Genomic DNA, 26,017 nt, shown 5'->3' on the forward strand with positions numbered 1-26,017 from the left:
CAGCACCCAGCTCCTGTCACCTTGTTGTCACCCCTAGGTGGGTTTTTGGGACCCCAGTCAGTTTGAAAGTCTTTTCTTACCTATATGGTGGTTTCTCTGCAACGGGGAACCCCTGAGGAATTTGAGCCTCACTGGGCAGCGTCTTCAGCCGATATTCACTATTCATGTAGGAGATAACATTGTCTTGAAGATGCCTGTTTACGTAGAAATATAACCCATGGCGTCATCATAACCAAATAATATATACTGTAGTAACAGAAGCTTTTGTGAATTTCCCTTATCAAACTTCTGTGTCTCTCCAGGCTCCCCTGTGTTACTCCAGACCCCCCAATGTCTCCATCCCCAGTCCCCTCTGTGGCTCTCCAGGCTCTCTGTCTCTATCTCCAGGCCTCCATGTCGGTCTATCTCCAGGCCCCCCGGTCTCTTTCCATCCCCAGTACCCCCTGCGTCTCTCCATCCTCAGGCCCACCTGTGGCTCTCAGCCTTATTCCACCAGCCCCAGTGTGCGTCTCTGCCCCATTCCCCCGACCCCAGTGTGCGTCTCTCAGCCCCACTGCTCCGACCCCAGTGTGTGTCTCTCAGCCCCACTGCCCCGACCCCAGTGTGTGTCTCAGTATGTCTCTCAGCCCCATTTCTCTGGCCCCTATGTGCGTCTCTAAGCCCCATTTCCCCAGCCCCAGTGTGCGTCTCTCTGCCCTAGTGTGTGTGTCTCTCAGCCCCATTCCCCCAACCCCAGTGTTCGTCTCTTAGCCCCATTCCCCCAACCCCAGTGTGCGTGTCTCTGTCCCAGTGTGCGTGTCTCTGTCCCAGTGTGCGTGTCTCTGTCCCAGTGTGCGTGTCTCTGTCCCAGTGTGCGTGTCTCTGTCCCAGTGTACGTCTCTCTGTCCCATTTCCCCGACCCCAGTGTGCATCTCTCTGCCCCAGTGCGTCTCTGCCCCATTCCCCAGCCACAGTGTGCATCAGCGTCATTCCCCAGCCCGTATCACCCCAGTCCTTTGTTAACTCCAACCCCTCCCAGCCCTTTGCAGTTCAGCTCCAACCCCCCCCAGCCCTGTGCAGTTAACTCCAACCTTCCTCTCCAGCTCCCCTGTGCAGCCAGCTCCAATCCCCCCCTCAGCACTGCAGTCAGCACTGTGCAAAGTTTCAATCCCCCCCTCCCCCCTGAGCACTGTGCACAGCTCAAATCCCCCCTTCCCCCCTCAGCACTGTGCACAGGTACAATCCCCCCTCCTCCCTGCAGTCGCCGCCAGCACGTACCTCCTGTTCCTCTGTTTTGCTGCTTGATGTGAGAAGAGCCGTTGCTGAGCATGCGCAGCAGCTCCCCCGGTGGCCATTTTTCTTTTTTTTTATTGTGAACTGGGCTAATGGGTGGTCTTGTGCAACCCCGGACCACCCCCCAGTTTCGCCTATGTCAGCAACTGCTTAAGACTTTGGGGGTCATTCAGACCCGCTCGCGAGCGCAGGACGCTCGCAAGCGGGTCGATGTTCCCCCACTGCGCATGCGCACTACGGAGGGAGCTCCGTTGTGCGCATGCACGAGACCCAGCGAGCGACGGGCTCTCCATCGCTCCGGGTCTCGCACCAAAGGGGACGTGCTGTCGATGTTGATTGACAGCACGCCCCCTTTGGTGGGCGTGCCGGGGGGCGCGCCTACCGTCTGAAGCCGGCCCCACTGACATCACTAGTGATGTCAGTGGGAGTGATTTTGGCTCTGATAGAGCCAAAATCACTCCAGGGCTTGCGGCAGTGAGACCCTACCGCAGGGTCTCCGTCGCAAACCCGATGGTCGCGATGGTCAAGACCATCGCGACCATCATCATGGACGCTCTCATATGCTGTGGGTGGTCACCCACAGCTATGCGAGCGGCCAGGAGGCCGCCCCATTTTCATGGAGGAGGGCACTGATTCAGAGCGTTCAGCTCTGAATCAGGCCCTTTGTCCCTTACGTAAGGAGACAAGTGGCTTCTTATGCGAACTTATAATGTGCCAGTTTTTGTGAATCGCTCTTTGGACGCTGGTGGCATGAGTGTCATAAAGACTGGAAGAGATGATATGTTTTTCCAATTTCTACTGATTTGTCTGTAGAGTAGAGGTCTGCTGGAATTTATTTCTTGCTTTGTCCAAACAGGCTTTCACCACCCTTCGTAAGTAGACTCGCTCTAAAAAGCGCAATTCCAGTTCTCTTGGCTGTAGCTCAGCAATGTCAACCTCACTGTTACTCCTTAGCACTCGTTGGAATTGTGACACCGGAAGGCTTGACTTAAGTGTTCTGGTCTATCCAGAGCCGTAACTAGACTTTTTGGTGCCCTGTGCCAGAAAGAGTATTGGCGTCCCCCCAATCATTTTTCAAGTAAGGACATAAGAAAGTGCACCTGAAAAAGGGCCATGGCCTCATGGCGAAGGGCCAGGGAAGAGATAGGGGAGGCCAGGAGATGCTGGGGACAAAAGAAGAGGAAGCTACAAGTGAGAATGATAATAAACAGGAACAAATCAGGTCCAAACAGCTCCCCCCTGCCTTGAGGTGCCCTGTGCCATGGCACAGGTCACACCACTCTAGTTATGGCCCCGGATAGATAGAGATATAGAGCTCTCTCGAGCGGGGCGCGAGGGCCTCGCTCTCTCGTCTCTCGCTCGCCCCCTCTCTCTCTCTGGGGCGCCCCCTCTCTCTCTCTGGGGCGCCCCCTCTCTCTCTCTGGGGCGCCCCCTCTCTCTCTCTGGGGCGCCCCCTCTCTCTCTGGGGCGCCCCCTCTCTCTCTCTGGGGCGCCCCCTCTCTCTCTCTGGGGCGCCCCCTCTCTCTCTCTGGGGCGCCCCCTCTCTCTCTCTGGGGCGCCCCCTCTCTCTCTCTCGCGTCGCCCCCCACCCTCTCTCTCTCGCATCGCCCCCACCCTCTCTCTCTCGCATCGCCCCCACCCTCTCTCTCTCGCCCACTCTCTCTCTCGTGCCCCCCCTCTCTCGCGTCCCCACCCTCTCTCTCTCGCGTCCTCTCTCTCTCTCGCGTCCTCTCTCTCTCTCTCGCGTCCTCTCTCTCTCTCGCGCGTCCTCTCTCTCTCTCGCGCGTCCTCTCTCTCTCTCGCGCGTCCTCTCTCTCTCTCGCGCGTCCTCTCTCTCTCTCGCGCGTCCTCTCTCTCTCTCGCGCGTCCTCTCTCTCTCTCGCGCGTCCTCTCTCTCTCTCGCGCGTCCTCTCTCTCGCGCGCGTCCTCTCTCTCGCGCGCGTCCTCTCTCTCGCGCGCGTCCTCTCTCTCGCGCGCGTCCTCTCTCTCGCGCGCGTCCTCTCTCTCGCGCGCGTCCTCTCTCTCGCGCGCGTCCTCTCTCTCGCGCGCGTCCTCTCTCTCGCGCGCGTCCTCTCTCTCGCGCGCGTCCTCTCTCTCGCGCGCGTCCTCTCTCTCGCGCGCGTCCTCTCTCTCGCGCGCGTCCTCTCTCTCGCGCGCGTCCTCTCTCTCGCGCGCGTCCTCTCTCTCGCGCGCGTCCTCTCTCTCGCGCGCGTCCTCTCTCTCGCGCGCGTCCTCTCTCTCGCGCGCGTCCTCTCTCTCGCGCGCGTCCTCTCTCTCGCGCGCGTCCTCTCTCTCGCGCGCGTCCTCTCTCTCTCGCGCGCGTCCTCTCTCTCTCGCGCGCGTCCTCTCTCTCGCGCGCGTCCTCTCTCTCGCGCGCGTCCTCTCTCTCGCGCGCGTCCTCTCTCTCTCGCGCGCGTCCTCTCTCTCTCTCTCTCTCGCGCGCGTCCTCTCTCTCTCTCTCTCTCGCGCGCGTCCTCTCTCTCTCTCTCGCGCGCGTCCTCTCTCTCTCTCGCGCGCGGCGTCCTCTCTCTCTCGCGCGCGTCCTCTCTCTCTCGCCCGTCCCCTCTCTCTCTCTCTCGCGCGCCGCCTCTCTCTCTCTCGCGCGCCGCCTCTCTCTCTCTCGCGCGCCGCCTCTCTCTCTCTCGCGCGCCGCCCCTCTCTCTCTCTCGCGCGCGGCCCCTCTCTCTCTCGCGCGCGGCCCCTCTCTCTCTCTCTCGCGCGCGGCCCCTCTCTCTCTCGCGCGCGGCCCCTCTCTCGCGCGCGGCCCCTCTCTCTCTCTCGCGCGCGGGCCCCTCTCTCTCTCTCGCGCGCGGCCCCTCTCTCTCTCGCGCGCGCGGCCCCTCTCTCTCGCGCGCGCGGCCCCTCTCTCTCTCTCTCTCGCGCGCGCGGCCCCTCTCTCTCTCTCTCGCGCGCGCGGCCCCTCTCTCTCTCGCGCGCGCGGCCCCTCTCTCTCTCTCGCGCGCGGCCCCTCTCTCGCGCGCGCGGCCCCTCTCTCTCTCGCGCGCGCGGCCCCCTCTCTCTCTCGCGCGCGCGGCCCCTCTCTCTCTCTCTCGCGCGCGCGGCCCCCTCTCTCTCGCGCGCGCGGCCCCTCTCTCTCGCGCGCGGCCCCTCTCTCTCGCGCGCGCGCGGCCCCTCTCTCTCGCGCGCGCGGCCCCTCTCTCTCGCACGCGCGCGGCCCCTCTCTCTCTCGCGCGCGCGCGGCCCCTCTCTCTCTCTCGCGCGCGCGGCCCCTCTCTCTCTCTCGCGCGCGCGGCCCCTCTCTCTCTCGCGCGCGGCCCCCTCTCTCTCTCTCGCGCGCGCGGGCCCCTCTCTCTCTCGCTCTCAACATTGCAATAAAAATATAGTACACAAAGTGTATTGTTTTTATGTACATAACCTAGAGAAATGGATCAGAAAAAATTCCAATAATGAAAGTAGTACATAAAAATTGGAGATGGATAATAAGGTGGATAATTGCCAGATCATTTCTACATATGGGCCTGCAGACAGAAGTGAGTTCAGCATTCCTAAGGGGAGCAAAACAGATCCATCACTATAAGGGCTTCCTGTATGAAGTATCCGGACACCTCCATCACTATATATGCAGCCCATAAGTAGATATGATGATAACAGCAATGGAATAGCCATTTATTAGATAAAATTAAATGCAGAATGCTGTTTTTTGAGCAAACCCAGCATGCTTATGCAGATAGGCCAGCGGTACAGTAGCTACTTTACCAATTTGGCTAGTGCAGGGAGGTCCCCCTCCCCTGCAACTGTTGTTGAGATTCTTATTGATGAATGTGTCTACAGTGCACGTGTATCTACCGCCACTCCACCTCCCGACCCTGTCTCTGTCTCACCCAGCAAGTCCGTCCTGTCATCCAGTGACTGTCCAGAGGCCACACGCACAGCGCGCGCCACTCCCTGCCGTCCTGACCTACAGCACAGCAGCAGCTCCTCAGTGAACTGTGGGAGCCTTGGGCGGTCTCTCCTATCCCAATAGGTTGCCGGGACTCGAGAGGCGGACTCAAACTGAGTCACACTGCGGCTGTCTCACAAGGAGGGGGGAGGCTCCTGCACTGTTCGACTCCTTTCTAAACAGCACTGGGCGCTGCGGCCGCGTGGGGGTCCCGGCAGTTACAATCTTGACAGGGTTAATATACCGACACACTTGTTGGTCGGTATGCTAACCCTTCCCCTCTCCCTACCCTAACCCCCCCTCTTTGGTGTCTAACCCCCCCCAGTGCCTGACCCTAGGCTCCCCCTAGTGCCTGTACTCTAAACCGAACACCCTGATACTTACCTGCGGTATCTCGGCGATCGGGATGACGGTGCTGGGCGCTGGTAATAGGAGCGTCGGCATCCAGACTGCCGGGATGTCGAACGCATACTAATATATCTATATCTAGCCTTTTTCCACATTTACCAAATTCCATTTCTCATTTCAACAGGTAAATTTCAGGTAAACACTGCAAAATTATGGGATCATTTTCTTTTTCAGTATTTTCAACTGTTGTATTGTTGTAGTGTTATACTGCTGTACAGTAGGTTTTTTTTTTCCCTTGTGTGTTATTGATCGTGTTCCATACAGTATAGGTGTTTCATATTTTAGTAATGCAGAATTTAAAAAATATTGTACATGGAAAAGATTTGTGCTCTGCTGGATATATTAGATTTTTTTTTATTTTTTCCCCCTCAAAGTGACATTTTATTTTACAGTGCAAGTGTGGTACAGTGTATGTGTTTTTCAGGGAAGGTCTAGCATGTGTATACTGTGTACATCCATTGTACACTGCGCTGTGTTTTTATCCCCTTCCTCTATTGCAGTTTGTGATATATTGTTAGACACTATATATATATATATATATATATATATATATATATATATATATATATATATGGGATGTGCAGGGTCGGATAGTCCAGGAATGATAATGTTTGTCCATGCAAGATGACGTTTTGCCTCTTTCTGAGTCCCATTTTTTTGAGGGAAAAATCCGAACTCCGCGTGCAAACTCGTCGAACCTATCCGAGCCTGCACATCCCAAATAAAAAAAAAAAAAAAAATAATATATATATATATTTTTTTTTTTTATTAAGCAAACATCACTCTGACATTATAATACCAGTCACAAGCGGTTCTATTAAAGTTCAATATCCTCTTTTAATGGGCCTTTGCAGGCCATTTCTCTAACGATTTAGACGTAAAAGTACAAGTTCAGTTTTTCCATATTGCTTGCATTATAATCTATCTAAGAACCAGTGACCAGTCTGAACAGTAAATCATGTGGCTGCACCTGCATGAAGGGTGTGTTGATGTTTATAATGTGGGGGTTAGTTTATCTAGTTCAGGGCTGGGAAAAGCACAGTCTCCATGGTGACAAAAAAAATCTTTCTGGTGAATGGAGCGTGTCCCTTTTCCTGGCACTGTAGTCTCGCCAGCTTCCCCCAGCTGCTGCACTCCATGCACACTGCCAATGACTCACCGTACTCCATCTCTGATTATTATTATTATTATTATTATTATTATTATGTGCCAACATATTGTGCAGTGCTTCATAGCTAATTAGAACTAGTCCCTGGTCTTAATAGTTCCTGGTCACTATGTTCTATTACACATTGCTGGTGCACATTGTGCTGGACACAGCTGTTATAATAATACCCCTTTTACACCAAACAAATAACCCGGGTTATTGCTACGTCGATCCGGGTTGAGGCTCTGTGTGAACGGCTCCCAAAAAAATAACCCAGGTCGATTTACCCGGCAATCTTACTCTGGATGAGAGCAGGGTTGAAAACTGGTTGTTCCCAGGTCATGAGGCAGTGTAAACGGGTGCTACCCTGATTATTTGACCCGACTAGCTCCGAAAGATGCTGATTGGAGCTTCTGGGGCACTGGCAGATGATGTAATTTGTCAGTGCCCTGCAGAGAGAGACGCACATGAAGCCATAGCTTGCCTGCCTAACCTCCTGCACCACAGCAGCCTGACCAGCAGCCACAAAAGCAGGCAGGCACACAGCCTGCCACAGCCAGAACAGCAACCTGCACCACAGCCTGACCAGCAGCCACAAACGCAGGCTAATACACAGCCTGCCACAGCCAGAACAGCAACCTGTAGCAATGCTGTAAGCAGTCCCCACCCCTCTCTTTTGTTGCCTTATGTGAACATCTTTGTCAGACCTTAAAACAGACCATTTTTAACGACTTCTATAGAGAAAAGCAGGGATTACCCGGGTTCAGTGTAAACTGGGCAAACCCGGGAATAACCCGGGTCGAGTTGCAGTGTAAACGGGGTCTGAAGCAGAGTTCGACCCAGGATTGACCAGTGTTCAAATTCCAGGGTCGGACCCGGGATTTTGGTGTAAAAGGGGTATTACTTGGTGGGTACATGATGTTATATTATTTGAGACTAGAGCACAAGGCTTGTATGTGAAAAGTGAGTGGAGTGATACAATGCCTGTATAATATATTTTTGCCTGAATTTAAATTCTGACAATTGTTTAAAGGATAATGCTAGATCAGAAGTAAAACATATGAACACGCTGCATCATGTCCCCCAATATTTTGCGTCCTCCACTTGTCAGTGGTCCAAATACTACCTATCTGGAAAAAGGCCATGGGGTAAATGTAAGCTGATTACAGTTGTCCCATGCTGGAATGTGCAACAATTGTTCTGTCATGTCTGTCAATCTCTTCTTTCTGCTATTGACAAATATTTTCGTTTTCACACATTTGATGTTACAAAATTGTTGGCTCCTGAAATTTGATGCTGACTTGTAAACTGTGAAGAAATTTGTCTAGACTTAAGGTGGGTACACACTTGAAAGATATATCTGCCGATCGAGTGATCTGCAGATATACCTTTAGATGATGGTCGTTCATACACACTGAACGGCCATCATCTATCCGGCAGCCGCGGGTCCCGCTGGCAGGGAGTTGGGTCGGGGCCGCCCCCTTCCCCATGGTGGCCGCTGTGTATGTACGGGTGGTCTGCAGACTGCCTGTACACACTTGCCGATGGACAGGTATGTCTGCAGATATATCTGTCCATCGGCTGTGCAGCACAGCCAATGCAATAGGTCTGTGAATTGCGTCGTTCAGACATATCGTCTGTACACACTGGCCGACGGCCAGTAGATATATTGCCCGATCAATTGATCGGCCAATATATCGGCCAGTGTGTATCCAGCATTAGGGGTCTGCTCATCATGGCAATAGAAAATATATTTTGGAGTGATTTAAATAAAAATAAAAAATAAAAACTGGGGCAGCAGAGCCACGCTCTGCTCCATGGCGATACTAGCTGGCAAATGCTACAAATGTGGGTAAACACATATACAATAATGGGCCCGATCTTACGATTCCTGACCTGGTCTTCAGATCTTGTGTACGCTCCTACGATCATGTTTAATCGCAAGAAAACAGATAGGGGTAAATTTACTAAAGGGAGCATTTTTAGAATAGATGTTGCCAATAGCAACCAACCAGATTCTAGCTATTATCTTCTAGAAGGTGCAAGTTAAATGTTAAGTAGCATCTGATTGGTTGCTATGAGCAACATCTCTAAGAAAACTCACTTCTAAAAACTCTCACTTTAGTAAATTTACACAGTAGTGGCTGAAGATCTTATGTTCTTCCTAAAATTCATCAGATGTGATGGGACCTATAAGCAGTGGTTCATGCAGGGGGGGGGGGTTTAGGAGTACCCAGAAACACCCCCCCCCCCCCTCCCCCTAACGGATCAAATATTTTTTTTTAAACTGAGACAGCACTGTCTGTCTCTGCACTAGCTGCGGGTGCAAAAGAGCTGCCGGGGAATCACAGAGAGAGAGCTCTGGTTGGCAGAGCTCTCTGCAGAGGATACAGGTGAAGCGGGCAGGTGGCGCTGCTGTGTGTCACAGTCCCTGCTGCGCTGTGATTGGCTGGCTGTGAGGGGGCATGGCGGCAGTAGGGGGTGGGGCAGTCGTGTGTCTTCCGGTGTTTCCCATCATGCTATGTGGGTGCTCCCGTGCCGCAAAGGGTGCAGCTCCTCTGGGCCTGGCTCAGCTCCAAGTCTTACGTCTGCAGGAGGAGATCGCCAGGAGAGAGCTACTACGCATGTCGAGCAGCAGCTCCGCTCACATGGGCTCCGGCAGTGACCCTGGCTCCTCCTCCCTCCTCAGCCATCGGTAAGTATACTGATGTTTATGTGAGTGTGTGTAGGTATGCATGCGCGTGTGTGTGTGTGTGTGTGTGTATATATGCTGTGTGTATGTGTATAAGTATTCTTGTGTATGTATGTACGCTGTGCGTGAGTATGCTTATAAGTTGTGTATGAATGCTTTTGTGTGTGTGTGTATATATGTATGTATATATATGTGTATGTATATATATATATTAGGGGTGTGCACCGGCCACTTTTCGTGTTTTGTGTTTTGGTTTTGGATCTGGATCTTTCTTCGTGTTTTGGATCTGGATTGGTTTTGCCAAAACCACCCTTCCGTGTTTTGGGTTCTGGGTTTTGTGTTTTGGATCTGTATTTTTTTGAAAAAAAGCATAAAAACAGCTAAAATCACAGAATTTGTAGGTTTTTCTGCTCCTATGCTATTATTAACCTCAATAACCTTAATTTCCACTCATTTCCAGTCTATTCTGAACACCTCACACCTCACAATAGTGTTTTTATGTCCAAAAGGTTGCACCGAGGTAGCTGGATGACTATGCTAAGCGACACGAGTGGGCGGCACAAACACGTGACCCATCTAGGAGTGACACTGCAGTGGCAGACAGGATGGCAGTTAGAAAAACTAGGCCCCAAACTGTACATAATGCAAAGAAAAAAAGAGGTGCAAGATGGAATTGTCCTTGGGCCCTCCCACCCACCCTTATGTTGTATAAACAGGACATGCACACTTTAACAAATCAATCATTTCAGCGCCAGGGTCTGCCACACAACTGTGGCTGAAATGATTGGTTCGTTTGGGCCCCCACAAAACAAGCTGGCAATTAATGTGTCCCTGCACAAACTGGCTCTACGGAGGCAAGATGTCATCCTCATCCTCCTCATCCACCGATTCCTCACCCTCTTCAGTGTGTACATCCTCATCCTCACAAAGTATTAACTCGTCCCCACTTGAATCCACCACCACAGGTCCCTCTGTACGTTCTGGAGGCTGGTCTCCCTGGAAGAGCTGATAATTCATTTTGATGAACATCATCTTCTCCACATTCTGTGGAAGCAACCTCCTACGCCTTTCGCTGACAAGGTTCCCGGCTGCACTAAACACTCTTTCGGAGTACACACTGGAGGGGGGGCAACTCAGGTAAAATAGAGCCAGTTTGTACAGGGGCCTCCAAATTGCCTCTTTTTCCTGCCAGTACAGGTATGGACTGTCTGACATGCCTACTTGGATGCTGTCACCGATGTAATCCTCCACCATTCTGTCAATGGTGACAGTATCATATGCAGTGACAGTAGACATGTCAGAAATTGTTGCCAGGTCCTTCAGTCCGGACCAGATGTCCAAACTTGGTCCTGCCTGCCCTGCATCACCGCCAGCGGGTTGCTTAGGATACCTAAGTTTTTTCCTGGCAGCCCCAGTTGCGGGAGAAAATGAAGAAGGAGCCGTTGACGTGTCACGTTCCGCTTCAGCTGACAGTGTGTTCACCAGCAGGTCTTTGCACCTCTGCAGGCTTGTGTCGGCCGGAAAGAGAGACACCACATAGGCTTTAAACCTAGGATCGAGCACGGTGGCCAAAATGTAGTGGTCTGATTTCAACAGATTGACCACCCTGGAATCCTGGCAAAGCGAATGAAGGGCTTCATCCACAAGTCCCACATGCCGAGCGGAATCGCTCCGTCTTAGCTCCTCCTTCACTTTCTCCAGCTGCTTCTGCAAAAGCCTGATGAGGGGAATGACCTGACTCAAGCTGGCAGTGTCTGAACTGACTTCACGTGTGGCAAGTTCGAAGGGCTGAAGAACCTTGCACAACACGGAAATCATTCTCCACTGCGCTTGAGTCAGGTGCATACCCCCTCCTTTGCCTATGTCATAGGTGGATGTATAGGCTTGTATGGCCTTTTGCTGCTCCTCCATCCTCTGAAGCATATAGAGGGTTGAGTTCCACCGCGTCACAACCTCTTGCTTCAGGTGATGGCGGGGCAGGTTCAAGAGTGTTTGCTGGCGCTCCAGTCTTCGGCACGCAGTCGCTGAATGGCGAAAGTGGCCAGAAATTTTTCGGGCCACCCAAAGCGTCTCCTGCACGCCCCTGTCGCTTTTCAGAAAATTCTGCACCACCAAGTTTATTGTGTGAGCAAAACATGGGACGTGCTGGAATTTGCCCAGATGTAATGCCCGCACAATATTGGTGGCGTTGTCAGATATCACAAATCCCCAGGAGAGTCTAAGTGGGGTAAGCCACTGGGCGATGATTTCCCTCAGTTTCTCTAAGAGGTTGTCGGCGGTGTGCCTCTTACTGAAACCGGTGATACACAGCGTAGCCTGCCTTGTAACGAGCTGGCGTTTCTGAGATGCTGCTACTGGTGACGCTGCTGCTGTTGCTGCGTAAGGTGATACATCTACCCAGTGGGCTGTCACAGTCATATAGTCCTTAGTCTGCCCTGTTCCACTTGTCCACATGTCCGTGGTTAAGTGGACATTGTGTACAACGGCATTTTTCAGGACACTGAGGACACTTTTTCTGACGTTTCTGTACAGTCTCGGTATCGCCTGCCTAGTGAAGTGGAATCTAGACGGGATTTGGAACCGGGGACACACTACCTCCATCAATTGTCTAAATCCCACTGCACTAATGGCGGATACCGGACGCACGTCTAACACCAACATAGCAGTCAAGGCCTCAGTTATACGTTTTGCTTCAGGATGACTGCTGTCGTACTTCATCCTCCTCGCTAAGGACTGTTGGAGGGTCAATTGTTTAGTAAAAGTAGTGGTGTTCCTACTTCCTCTCTGGGATGATGAACGACTCCCAGCAGCAGCAGCAACAGCAGCAGCGGCAGCAGTAGGCGTAGCAATGCAGGATCCTCCGGAGGAATCCCGGATAGGAGAGTCAGTCATGCCAGTGATATGGCCTGCAGGACTACTTCCGATCCTGACTAAGGAGGAAATTGACGAGGAGGGAGTTGACGGTGTGGTTTGCAGGCGCTTGGATACAACAGGACAACGGGATTTAGGTGTCCCTGGACTGCTTACGGTCTGAGCCAAAGTTTCTGAACTTGACAGTAACTTTTTATGAACGCGCTGCAGGTGCCGTATAAGGGAGGATGTTCCTAGGTGGTTGACGTCCCTACCCCTACTTATTTCACCTTTACATATGGTACATATGGCAAGACAGTTGTTGTCCGGATTTGGATAGAAATATTGCCAGACCAAAGAGGTGGAATGTTTGGTCTTCTGCCCAGGCATGACCGTGATGGGCTTTTTCATCCCACGGACAACAACTGTCTCCCCCGGAGCCTGATTTAAACAAACCACATCACCATCAGAATCCTCCTCGCCAACTTCCTCCTCAGCGCCAGCTACACCAGTATCCTCATCCTGTTGTACTTCAACAGTGACATCTTCAATTTGCATATCAGCAAGTGGACTGTGGGTGCTCCTTTCAGCACTTGCAGGGGGCGTGCAAATGGTGGAAAGAGCCACCTCTTCCCGTCCAGTGCTGGGAAGGTCAGGCATCGCAACCACCACCACACTTGGACTCTCCTTGGGGATTTGTGATATCTTCTTAGAAAGCACAGTTCTTCGCTGTGCTTTTGCCAGCTTAACTCTTTTGATTTTTTTAGTGGGAGGAGTGCTTCCATCGTCATGTGAAGCTGAACCACTAGTCATGAACATACTAGGGATCGACCTTAGCCGTTCCTTGCCACTCCGTGTCGTAAATGGCATATTGGCAAGTTTACGTTTCTCTTCAGCTGATTTAAATGTCTTTTTCAAGGTCATTTTCCTGAACTTTGCCATTTGGGATTGTATGTGCCCTCTACTATGACATTGGGCATCGGCCTTGGCAGACGACGTTGATGGCATGTTATCGTCTATGTCATGACTAGTGGCAGCAGCTTCAGCACTAGGAGGAAGTGGTTCTTGATCTTTCTCTATTTTATTTTTATCGGAGAAAGTTTGGTCCTCCATTTATGTTATATCGATTTGATATATACGTGCGGCTAAACACAGAAAATATTTTTTTTTTTGGTTTGGACTGGAGTGTACTTTGTGGGTTACAGCACCCTTTAACGGTCAAGCCAGCCGGCCCTTTACTTATGACACAGGCGCACTCTTGGCACTACTTTGTTGATGCACGTGCGGCTACTGCGCACACAATTCACAAACACAGAAAATAATTTTTTTTTGGTTTGGACTGGAGTGTACTTTGGGGGTTACAGCACCCTTTAACGGTCAAGCCAGCCGGCCCTTTACTTATGACACAGGCGCACGCTTGGCACTACTTTGTTGATGCACGTGCGGCTACTGCGCACACAATTCACAAACACAGAAAATAATTTTTTTTTGGTTTGGACTGGAGTGTACTTTCGGGGGTTACAGCACCCTTTAACGGTCAAGCCAGCCGGCCCTTTACTTATGACACAGGCGCACGCTTGGCACTACTTTGTTGATGCACGTGCGGCTACTGCGCACACAATTCACAAACACAGAAAATAATTTTTTTTTGGTTTGGACTGGAGTGTACTTTCGGGGGTTACAGCACCCTTTAACGGTCAAGCCAGCCGGCCCTTTACTTATGACACAGGCGCACGCTTGGCACTACTTTGTTGATGCACGTGCGGCTACTGCGCACACAATTCACAAACACAGAAAATAATTTTTTTTTAGGTTTGGACTGGAGTGTACTTTCGGGGGTTACAGCACCCTTAACGGTCAAGCCAGCCGGCCCTTTACTTATGACACAGGCGCACGCTTGGCACTACTTTGTTGATGCACGTGCGGCTACTGCGCACACAATTCACAAACACAGAAAATAATTTTTTTTTTGGTTTGGACTGGAGTGTACTTTCGGGGGTTACAGCACCCTTTAACGGTCAAGCCAGCCGGCCCTTTACTTATGACACAGGCGCACGCTTGGCACTACTTTGTTGATGCACGTGCGGCTACTGCGCACACAATTCACAAACACAGAAAATAATTTTTTTTTGGTTTGGACTGGAGTGTACTTTCGGGGGTTACAGCACCCTTTAACGGTCAAGCCAGCCGGCCCTTTACTTATGACACAGGCGCACGCTTGGCACTACTTTGTTGATGCACGTGCGGCTACTGCGCACACAATTCACAAACACAGAAAATAATTTTTTTTTGGTTTGGACTGGAGTGTACTTTCGGGGGTTACAGCACCCTTTAACGGTCAAGCCAGCCGGCCCTTTACTTATGACACAGGCGCACGCTTGGCACTACTTTGTTGATGCACGTGCGGCTACTGCGCACACAATTCACAAACACAGAAAATAATTTTTTTTTGGTTTGGACTGGAGTGTACTTTCGGGGGTTACAGCACCCTTTAACGGTCAAGCCAGCCGGCCCTTTACTTATGACACAGGCGCACGCTTGGCACTACTTTGTTGATGCACGTGCGGCTACTGCGCACACAATTCACAAACACAGAAAATAATTTTTTTTTAGGTTTGGACTGGAGTGTACTTTCGGGGGTTACAGCACCCTTAACGGTCAAGCCAGCCGGCCCTTTACTTATGACACAGGCGCACGCTTGGCACTACTTTGTTGATGCACGTGCGGCTACTGCGCACACAATTCACAAACACAGAAAATAATTTTTTTTTTGGTTTGGACTGGAGTGTACTTTCGGGGGTTACAGCACCCTTAACGGTCAAGCCAGCCGGCCCTTTACTTATGACACAGGCGCACGCTTGGCACTACTTTGTTGATGCACGTGCGGCTACTGCGCACACAATTCACAAACACAGAAAATAATTTTTTTTTAGGTTTGGACTGGAGTGTACTTTCAGGGGTTACAGCACCCTTAACGGTCAAGCCAGCCGGCCCTTTACTTATGACACAGGCGCACGCTTGGCACTACTTTGTTGATGCACATGCGGCTACTGCGCACACAATTCACAAACACAGAAAATAATTTTTTTTTAGGTTTGGACTGGAGTGTACTTTCGGGGGTTACAGCACCCTTAACGGTCAAGCCAGCCGGCCCTTTACTTATGACACAGGCGCACGCTTGGCACTACTTTGTTGATGCACGTGCGGCTACTGCGCACACAATTCACAAACACAGAAAATAATTTTTTTTTTGGTTTGGACTGGAGTGTACTTTCGGGGGTTACAGCACCCTTAACGGTCAAGCCAGCCGGCCCTTTACTTATGACACAGGCGCACGTTTGGCACTACTTTGTTGATGCACGTGCGGCTACTGCGCACACAATTCACAAACACAGAAAATAATTTTTTTTTGGTTTGGACTGGAGTGTACTTTCGGGGGTTACAGCACCCTTTAACGGTCAAGCCAGCCGGCCCTTTACTTATGACACAGGCGCACGCTTGGCACTACTTTGTTGATGCACGTGCGGCTACTGCGCACACAATTCACAAACACAGAAAATATATTATTTTTTTAGCACTTGGGGGGAGCACCCCTGATGGACAGAGCACCCCCTGGACAACACTACAGCACCCCTTTAGGACTGGGACACTGCACAGGACTTTGGAGTGGACACAGCCCCTATGGAGAACTGACTGCACAACACAGTCCAGCCAGCCCCTATGGACTTTGAAGTAGTGGACACAGCCCCTATTAACAACAGCAGCACAGCACAACACAGCCAGCCCCTATGGACTTTGAAGTAGTGGACAACAGCAGCACTACACTACACTACACTACACAGCACTAACTCCCACCCTCCCTCTTCACTGTCCACAGCCGAGTGAGAAAATGGCGCCGACGCGGGTACCTTATATAGGATCCAAAACCCGCGAGACTCGGAAGGCGGGATGATGACGTTTTGCCTCGATGTCAGATCCGAGTCAGGCGGGAAAAGTCGAGCCTGACTCGGATCGGGGGGGCTCGGGAGGGTTCGGATTTCAGAAATCCGAACCCGCTCACCCCTAATATATATATATATATACCCCCCCTTAAAAAACCTGCATTTGCCACGGATATGGGATAAATTAGTGTGTACGTACTACCAATCATTCAGACCGATGCTTTGGCGGCAGCGTAGCCTGTTATCTGTAGAGTGTGTACGGACTCACAATCTTTTCAGCAGATGGATTAGTGAGATCAGGAATGTGGATCGCAAGGTAGATTGTAAAGGTGTGTATGCATGAATCTGCGTGCTCACCGGGACTTTCAGTCGTAAGTATTATTGTGTAGGTGTGTACCCAGCTTATGATGCCTAGATTTCCGGATCTTCTGCCTTTCATAAATAGGCCCCTTTATCTAGTTGTAATGGATACAGCTGCAGTACAGATCTCATTACTCGCAGCTTCAGAGCAAATATGAGGTGTGGCCCTACTGAGAGACCAAGGTCCACATGAGATGATCCTCATTTATATTATGTTACATTTATCATGAAACTTTTGAAGATCTCTAAAGACATTAGGAAATTATTAACACAAATTTGTAAACTGAATGCTCTGCAAAAGAGGAAGACCATAGAGGTTTACAAACTGCAATATGGTCAGCGTTTACAAGAAAAGTTACCCTGCTTTTTATGAAGTATACACATGCAAGATCTTCACTGCTCTATACACAGTCTTATCCCGAAAATATCAATCTAATCCTGAGGGCAGCTGCATTGCACAATACTATTTATTGTATGTTGGTTTGTATTGTATTTCTGTCAAACAATTTGTACTTTCTCAACACGCAGTCACACAATCACACACACACCTACACACCCCCTTATATGGAGGATTGTAAGTATTTCCCTATGTATACAGCCTTGTATAGAGGATCCTATGCACCCTGACAGAAAGTGGGTCTGACAACTATATAAGGGAGAATATCCTGTGTTTGGGTTTGGATCTCTCTGTCCCACAGATCTTGCATCCTCCTCAAATTCCTTTTCCTTGTATGGCCAAATCCCAGGCGGGAGGACAGGCTGGAAAGGAGAGAGTGCTTTCCCCTATTGGCTGCTCTCCTCGTTTGGTTTTAGGACCCTGGGAAGGTTAATGCAAACCTTCCCTGTGTCCTGATCAACAGAGGAAAGCTCTGAGTTTCTGACTTACTCCTAAGCAGGTAAGGGATGCATGAATCTCCCATATTAACACTTTCCTATCCTCTATTCTACACCACTCTCTCAGTAACTTTAATGATACAAAGTGACTAAACACATTTACTTGCCCCACCTTGTCTAGCCTTTCTTCTAGCTCTTCTGTCATTTTTTAGAACAATCTACTTGATCTTTGTCTTCTTAATATAACCCTCAATTATCAGCACCTGATATATTTATTTTGTATGTCTGTCTTTGTCCATACAATTGTAAAGTGCTACGGAATATGCTTCCTCTATATAAGTAAATGTTGATCACTACAATACTAAGAACACACACGTCTATTTATCATAAAAATCTATTTGATCAGGAACTGGCGGTGCTAGGCTATTACTTAGTTTCACATGTAGGTGTTGGATCCAATATTCGAAACTGCCAAAGTCCAGAAAGACTGAATCATTGTTGCTGTTCGGTAATGATGTTTGTATGTCTGAGTGGTAGTTATAAGGGGCACTGCTAAATGGTTTAATGAGGATGGGGATATCACTGTGGGCAGTGTAGGGAAAGATGGGAGGATTTCTAAATAGAATTTGCCATAGTTTAGGTACAATGCTAAAAAAAAAAAAAAAAAAGTGTGTGTATATATAATATATATATATATATATATATATATATATATATATATATATATATGTATATATATATATATATATATATATTATAAGCCTTTAGAAAACCATGAGTCACAAACATTCTGAATAATAGATCCCATATCATACCTGAACATGACACATTGTGTTATACACTAGATGCCCCTGTTACAGGGTTGTGGTGGTTGCTATGCTATAGATCAAAGTTACTTTACACACCCCAACTTACTATGATAGTCACTGACCTGTTAGACAAGGTCTTGTTCCTACTTCTGCCTGGCAGGAGCCATTCCCTTCAGGCAGTTACACACACGGAACCTGTGTTTTGACTATTACCTAGAAAATTACAAAAATCATAGCAAATAAATTAATCTACACTTTATTGACAATTTATCACTACCTTCTGGTCTGTCCAAGTAGAAACTAGCACCTCCAGTATGCACAAATGGGCTGTAACTCATAGCAACCTACACTAGGGCTAGGCTCACTGGTTGCTATGGGTTGTCCTGCTTATACTCACATCTGACTCCAGGGATTTGCACTTCTTAAAAGACATCCTAGCTGGGAAGAACTCCCAGAAGCTTAATATACCTTCTTACCATGACCAAAGTAAGGCATATACACAGAGACATGCACATCACCAGGCTTCCAGACACAAAATATAACTGATTACTGTAAAATTATGCAAATACCATAAAGTCTCTTTAAATTACAGGGCGTGTGAAGTGATGAGAAATTCAGGATTCAGATGGGGACTTTGGATGCCGGGAGATGTATCAAACCTTTAGAAAGATAAAGTGGAGCAATCAATCAGCTTGTAGCTAACATTTCTCTAGCGCAGTCAATAAAATGACCGTTAGAAGCTGATTGGTTGCTATGTTCAACTTCTACACTTTATCTCTCTCCAAGACTTGACACCTCTCCCACTGGATGGGATGCATCAACACTGAAAATGCGGTCAAACCTCCAAAAATTTTGTTTTCGGGGTTTTGACCACATTCTTCAAATGCACCAAGCTCCAGAAATCTTCGCTTTCCAGAGCTTGGACCCGATAAGCAATAGAAGCCTATTGGCTTCCTTTTGGGAGACTTCCCCGAGAGGGATCCAATAGCCAAATCATCATGCATCATAAATGACTGTATGCATGCGATGATTGGTGGGATGCATTGCATCCAAAATGTGATGCTTGATGCATCCCGATTTCTCTATTTGCAAATGTGTAACTAAACCACCTTTTGTATGCTTATATTGTCCCCATTAATGATAAAAGGAGCAATCTGCCCCCCAAAAGATAGACTACTGGGATCAGTATATTAACAACTGCCAACAGTGATTACAAAACTGGATTGTGAATGAAGTTCTGTTAGAGTCTCTTTAACAACAAATGAGTCAGTGGCATCATACATGTCTTGTACATTGAGGGGGGAAGTCAATTGTTTGTTTGTGGATCCAAGTAATGGGTGTGTAAAGGAGCTATTCAATTGTTCTGGGGCCGGGGGGGGGCGCGAGTGCCGTAGGTGCCCGTTACTCATCGTGCTTGCCGCGGCCAAATGCACTGGGTTTAGCCTAGTAAAGTGGCTAAACCCATGTAAACTATTGGGTGCACTGCTGAAACCATGACTTTTAGCACATTTCTGCTGACCACCTCAGGAGGGTGCGAGCAGAAAAAATGGGCACCCGTGGCACTCGCACCTGATCAGAGAAACAATTGAATAGCTCTAAAAGGGACCCAAAAAATCATTAAATATACAATGACTGCATTAAAGGTGAGATTTGAGTAATTCTGATTTCCAGAATCTTGTGCTCTGAGAAATATCCCTTTCAGTATTGATCTACACAGTGCAATTTACCCGCACAGTGAAATCCCTCTTAATATAGGATTAAATGCAACTATCACTGCCTATTCTACTATGAGCTTCTTTATATATTTATCAAACAGGAGTATCTAAATCACAACATGTTGTACCTCAACCCAGTTATGTAGAGCTGACATGCTGTGGACCGTAGTGCACCAGGATCCTCTGAGACTGCAGCATGATGAGCTTACATGCACCTGCTCAGCAGCTGGGTCCCTGAAATGATTCAAAAATATTGCCAACTATTGTTTATTTTGTCTCCTTCTGTATCTTTTTATCACCTGCTGTTTCACTGACTCCCACAGCTACCTTGTATTATGATCAGCATCAGCAACTGCATCTTGGTTCTAAAAAAAAATAATGACGCATTATACAGTTAACAAATGTACAGTTTTTACAACGGAGAGGTTCAGACCTTCTAGCAAGGCCAAATAAGGGAAAGTGACTCTTAGCTTTGAATAAAGAAAATAGCTGATTGGTTGCTATGGTCTACATAGAGCTAGAGAGCAGGCTCAGATTTTAAAACATAAACCATTTTTACATATGTGTATATGCTCATACCTCCTAGCATTGCATAAGGAAAACGTGTTTAAATAAATGCACTAAAGATTGTGTATACTGACTGAGTTTAATGTAAAAACAAAAATACACAGCCCTCAAACTCACAAGTATATTAAACTTAAAAGTCAATGTCAGACTATATACAACTACACAGTAACAATTTGGAGTATATTTACTAAAGTGCAGGTTTTTAGAAGTGGAGTTTTTGCCGATAACAACCAATCAGGTTCTAGCCATTATCTTCTAGAAAATGCTAGATAAATGATAAGAGAATCGGATTGGTTGCTGTGGGCAACAACTCCACTTCTAAAAACCCGCACTTTAGTAAATACACCTCTTTGAGTTTTGTTACAAAATAAGGGACTACACTCTTTAGGAAATTGATCACTTGTCCATTAGAAAACCATCCCAACTCCTGGCATCTGACAAGAGCAAGTGCAGTCTCTGTGATCCGGATCTTTGCTGGTTTTCCTGTGCACCTCTATGGATGTTTGCATAGTATACACCTCAAACCGTTCTAGAGGCACTATATCTGGAATTGAAGCTCCCCTATAAATATGCGTGCTCAAGGTATGAATGTCTAACTGTGCAGACCAAGGCAAAGTCACAATTCGAGACTGCCAGACATATTCAGTTGATTAACACTTTTATCCAGCTGACTAAGCCCAGGGCCGGATTAAGGTCTGTAGGGGCCCCTATTAGATATGGATGAAATGGGGGTATGCGCAATGGGGACCGTATTGCTCGTAAGCAGTACATTGACAAACAGCGATAAGCTAAGCTTAGCGCTGTTCGTTAAATACTGAAACGAGGACATTTAGCAAGTGACATAACCCCTTTAGCACTGTCTCACAAAGAATCAAACTTCAAGCACACACAACAAAAAAAAACATATGGGCACCCACATGAAATATTACTCACCAGTTGCACAATCGTATCCACATTACACCGCAAATAGTGCCCGATTCACTTTACACCACATAGTACTAGTGCCCCTTATTCATGTTATGACACACAGTAGTGCCCCTTATACACAATGCCCAGGGGCATTTCTAGAGAGGAGAGGGCCCGTGTGCAGTCTCCGACACGGGCCCCCTCCTCTCCGCCCGGCGGCCGACCAGCGCACTGAGCTGTGCGTGGCCAGCGCCGGAGTTATAGACTCTGGGCACTAGTGTGTCCAGAGTCTATAGTGTATGCACAGGTAACCGGGAAAATGGCCGCCGCAGCCATTCTCCAGTTGTTTTACAGCGTCGGACGCCCGCCCCGACGTGGGACTCCGGAGAGGTAAGTATTATGGGTGCAGGGTGTGCGGTGCGGGGCCCCCCTGTACCCAGAGGCACGTGTTTCCCGCAAACCCTGCACCCATTATAGATACGCCCCTGGTAGTGCCCCTTATATACAATGACCACAGTAGTGGTGTCCCTAATACACCTAATGCCCACAGTAGCAGTGCCTTTTTACGCAATGCCCACAGTAGTAGTGCCTTTTAAGCAATGCCCACAGTAGTAGTGCCCCTTATGCAATTCCTACAGTAGTGGTAATGCCCCTTATGCAATGCCACCAGTAGTGGTAGTGACAGTGCCCACAGTGGTAGTGCCCCTTTTGCAGAGCCCACAGTAGTGCTGCCCTTTATGCAGTGCCCCCAGGAATAGTGCCCCCTATGCAATGCCCCCTGTAGTAGTGCCACCTGTAGAAGTGCCACCTGTATAAATGCCCCCAGTAGTAGTACCCCCCTATAATGAAGCCGCTTGCGCGCACAAAAAAACCTAATACCTTAAGCCCCGCTCCCGCGTCTACTGCTGTCCGGTCTGCTGGCTGCTCCTCTGAACTATGGGAGAGATGTCATAATGTCTCTCCCATTGTGCAGGAGTGAGCTCCAGCCTCCAGCTGCCGCTCTGTATAGGGAGCCGGGCGCCCGCTGGTAACAAAATTTCATCGGGCGCCCGGTAAATAGAGTCTCCCTGCTGCGCCATTGTTAGGCGGGCCGGCGGAGGCAGAACTGGTTCAGTCTCCCGTTCTGGTCCACTTTAACCCCGGTGGGTGTGAGGGCCCAGGGACGACCGCTAATGTCGCGCCCATCCCCCCCCCCTGTTAATCCGGCTCTGACGAAGCCAATGGCTATTTAAAAAAATTGGAGGTGCCCTGGGAAAAACTGTTCCAGCATGCAGTTCCCTATGCTGCTCCCTACCTCTGGAGCTCTCTCCTTCTCCCTATCTGACTCTCCACCTCTCTACAAATCTTCAAACGGGTTCTCAAGACCCACTACTTCAAAGCCTTCCTCTCATCCTAACCTGCTGCCTACATGCTTCTTCTTCACTGTCTACCCTATCTGTGTCACCCCGGTCTGTCTCCTCGCCCCCCTATAGAAAGTAAGCTCTCACAAGCAAGGTCCTCTTCCCTTATATGCTTTTCCTTCCCTCACTCATATGATCATCTACTCAAAACTCTCCACAAGGGCACTTAACACTTGGGGGTAAATTTACTAAAGTGAGAGTTTTTAGAAGAGAGTTTAAAAGCCAATCAGATTCTACTTAACATTTAACTTGCACCTTCTACAACATAATAGCTAGAATCTGGTTGCTATGGGCAACATGACTTAAAACTCTCTTCTAAAAACGCTCACTTTAGTAAATTTACCCCTAGGTAGCTGACTCCCTACTGCTTTTTTGAGTGTTATGATCGCTGCAGCAATGTTTATAAACCATGTTCTTATTCTGTATTGTCTTGTACTGTAAGTCGCTGTTTTACGAGTTTGCTCATTTGTTTCTGTACTTTGTAAGGCACTGCGGAACCCTTGTGGCGCCATATAAATAATGGATGATGATAATAATTTAGAGGAAGGTTCAGCTCAGTTTAACTTTAAGTCTTAACTGGGAGAATGTCTTTAAATAATGAAGGGCAGAGAATAAGTATAAAATGTGAGTATTGCAGTTCATTGTACAGGATAAGAGAAATTGTACTGAGCAGTAAGTCAAAATTGGAAATAGACAAATCTGTATATCCTGGGACTTTCCATTGAAACAGTTAGCAATGATGTACTACTTGCCTCACTGGTGCATTTACATTTGGCAAATCAGGGGCAAGCATATGTGGCATTCCAATTTAGCCTATCATCCCAAATAGTCAATAAATATGCATAATCCTAAATAAATACATACTATGGACTTTATTTACAAAGCGGCGGGTTGAAGGTGAATATTTAATACTGCACTCGCAGTCCGTGTAAAGCCCGGCATGCAACTTCTAGCAAATTTCACCTCCAACCCGCTGGGAAGTGACAGCCTTTGAAAGCTGTTGCTTCGGAAATAAAGCCCTATGGGCAGGATGTACTATGCATCGCATCCGCGATGTGGTACTTTACGCCATTTATCGGGTACATAAAAATGCGATTAAAATCGCAAAGGACAGCTCTCCTCATAATAGCTGTCCTTTGGGATAGAAGTCCCTCTGGCTTCCTTCTGCGTGCACCATGGGGGTGCTGGAAAGGATCAGATTTGGCTCCCTCTCAGAGGGAAGTGTAAAAAGAAGCACATAGGCTTCTATTGGGTAAAGATGGCATTACCCACCGGGTCCAAGCTCCGGATTGTATTGCATTACGGAGCTTGGTACGTATGGAAATGTGTCCAAAACTCAGAAAATGGGGGTTTTCCTGAGTTTTGACCGCATTTCAGCTGTTTAGTACATCCTGCCCTACATATCAAGCTTTATATGTCCTTCTCTGGAAAATCTACATTTAGGGGAAAAATTCTGATGCCTATAATCCCCCACACCTAGCTGACCTATGGACATCTAGGGGTACATTTTATAAGCAGTGGGTTTGCTGGGGGACATCACTGGCAAATTGAAGCACCAAACCACTGAATTTACTCTTCTGGGGTTTTGTAAACTGCTGTTGATTTCCATATGTTTTCCTGCAGTTTTGTGGTGGATTTTTTCCTGGGTCTTTTGACTAAAACGGCCACATCTATCTGGTCAATCAGAAGGTGAGTGATCACAATCCTATTTATAATGAATGTTTTTATTTTATGGCTATATAACAGATGCCCACATTGTATAGTAAAGTTTCTCCCATAATAAAACAATAATAAAAAATTAATTAATATTGCCCCTTTTAGTAAAAACTGCTGAAGATGCAAAACCGCACCATAAATATGTACCTAACTGTTTCACATACACTAAGCTGCCTCTTATAAGATAATAAACCCCAAATTGTAAAAATATCATGATTATCTATACTAAGAACTTAAGCACATTTCCTTTTAAAGAGAGTTTAAATTGCTGTCTTAACTCCTACTTTTGTTATTTTGCAAACCAATTCATTTAGAGTTTTCTAAATGGCTCCAGTTATTGGAAATAGAAAGTATGATTGTGGTATACTCTCCCTTTATAAACATGTTGGATTAACAAAGGCTGTTGCTGTACATGGAGCTCCCTCACCTCTATATATTAATGAGGAGTTTCTGACTCCATTCTAATTAAAGCCCCCCTCCTATTTGCAATTAAGGGCCGTATTCAATTAGCCGCAATAAGTCTGTTTCTGCGGAAAAGTATCGACAGTGACGTCATTTCGCCATGCAAAAAGTTTCCTCCATATTCAATTCCAAATACTTTTCGCCGTTACGGAAACTCAATGCAATGGAGCCTGTGAAAAGTTACGCCTATGTATAGGTGTCGGAAAAGAGTGCAGAATTGGGGTTTTGGGGTGCCAAGCTGCGGGAGCCCCCTGCACCCTTGGGATAGGCCCCCAAAGATAAACTGCGTTAAAAAAAAGTTTTAAAGTATTTAGATCAATAAAGTACTTTTAGTTTTGGGGGCGAAAAAGTCCAAAGTTGGGGGACAAACTTAAAAACTAGCGAAATAGACTCCAGGGGGGTTCCCAAGTATGCCCAATGTGTTTTTAAGTTTGCAGGTGCTTGCAGCAGGTGGATTTTTAACGATTTTTAAAACTTCACTTTACCACCCATTTTCAGGTATGCCAAATTTGCTGGGACTATTTATTTTGAGCCAAAAAAACTGCTAAATGCTATTTTTCACCACTTCTGCAAAGACGCTAATTAGCAGCTATTGGTGCATTTAAGTACCCCAAATACTTTCAGCAGGGCTATTCTGGGGTATCTAGTGATCCCCAATGTCAGTGCATCTTTTAGGGGGTGTCAGGCTGATTTTTCCAAATCTGACAGTACTTTTCGCATGTTACAGTTTTGCCGGCTCCCGTTTTCGACTATTTTTAATTGAATACGGTGAAAAGCGGGCACATGCGCGATACTTTTCCGCATTTGGAAATAAGCGAAGTCAGCGAAAAGTCCTGCATGCGAAAAGTACGGGACTTTTCGATTGGAGTTGAATATGCCCCTCACATGGTGGAGACAGTTTTATTAAAGAAACCTGTATATTATTTGGCAGAAACTGGGTGCTGAGGTTTTGACAGGAACATCTGAATTGGTATATCCCCTTCAGTGGACACTATTATTCAAGGATACAAAATAGGGTTACATCATGCCTGAAGGCC

At 48.0% G+C, this 26,017-nt stretch overlaps 1 protein-coding gene across 6 annotated transcripts in view; it reads left to right on the forward strand.

Annotated features, from left to right (window-relative positions):
• The window catches only part of MYL9 (myosin light chain 9), an 80,732-nt gene that overhangs the window by 24,605 nt on the left and 30,110 nt on the right, over positions 1-26,017 (forward strand). For 2 of the 6 annotated variants that reach the window (XM_088480576.1, XM_088480578.1), the window contains exon 2: positions 24,426-24,491. The exons of 2 other annotated variants lie outside the window; for them this stretch is intronic. The gene's annotated coding sequence lies outside the window, so the exon portion shown is untranslated. Of the gene's footprint in view, positions 1-17,382; positions 17,468-24,425; positions 24,492-26,017 lie in introns of those variants that run through there. 2 more of the 6 variants (XM_088480577.1, XM_088480579.1) reach the window with 2 other exon arrangements.

Source organism: Taudactylus pleione, unplaced genomic scaffold (assembly GCF_031769625.1).
Source record: "Taudactylus pleione unplaced genomic scaffold, aTauple2 ptg000256l, whole genome shotgun sequence".
Taxonomy (NCBI): Eukaryota; Metazoa; Chordata; class Amphibia; order Anura; family Myobatrachidae; genus Taudactylus; species Taudactylus pleione.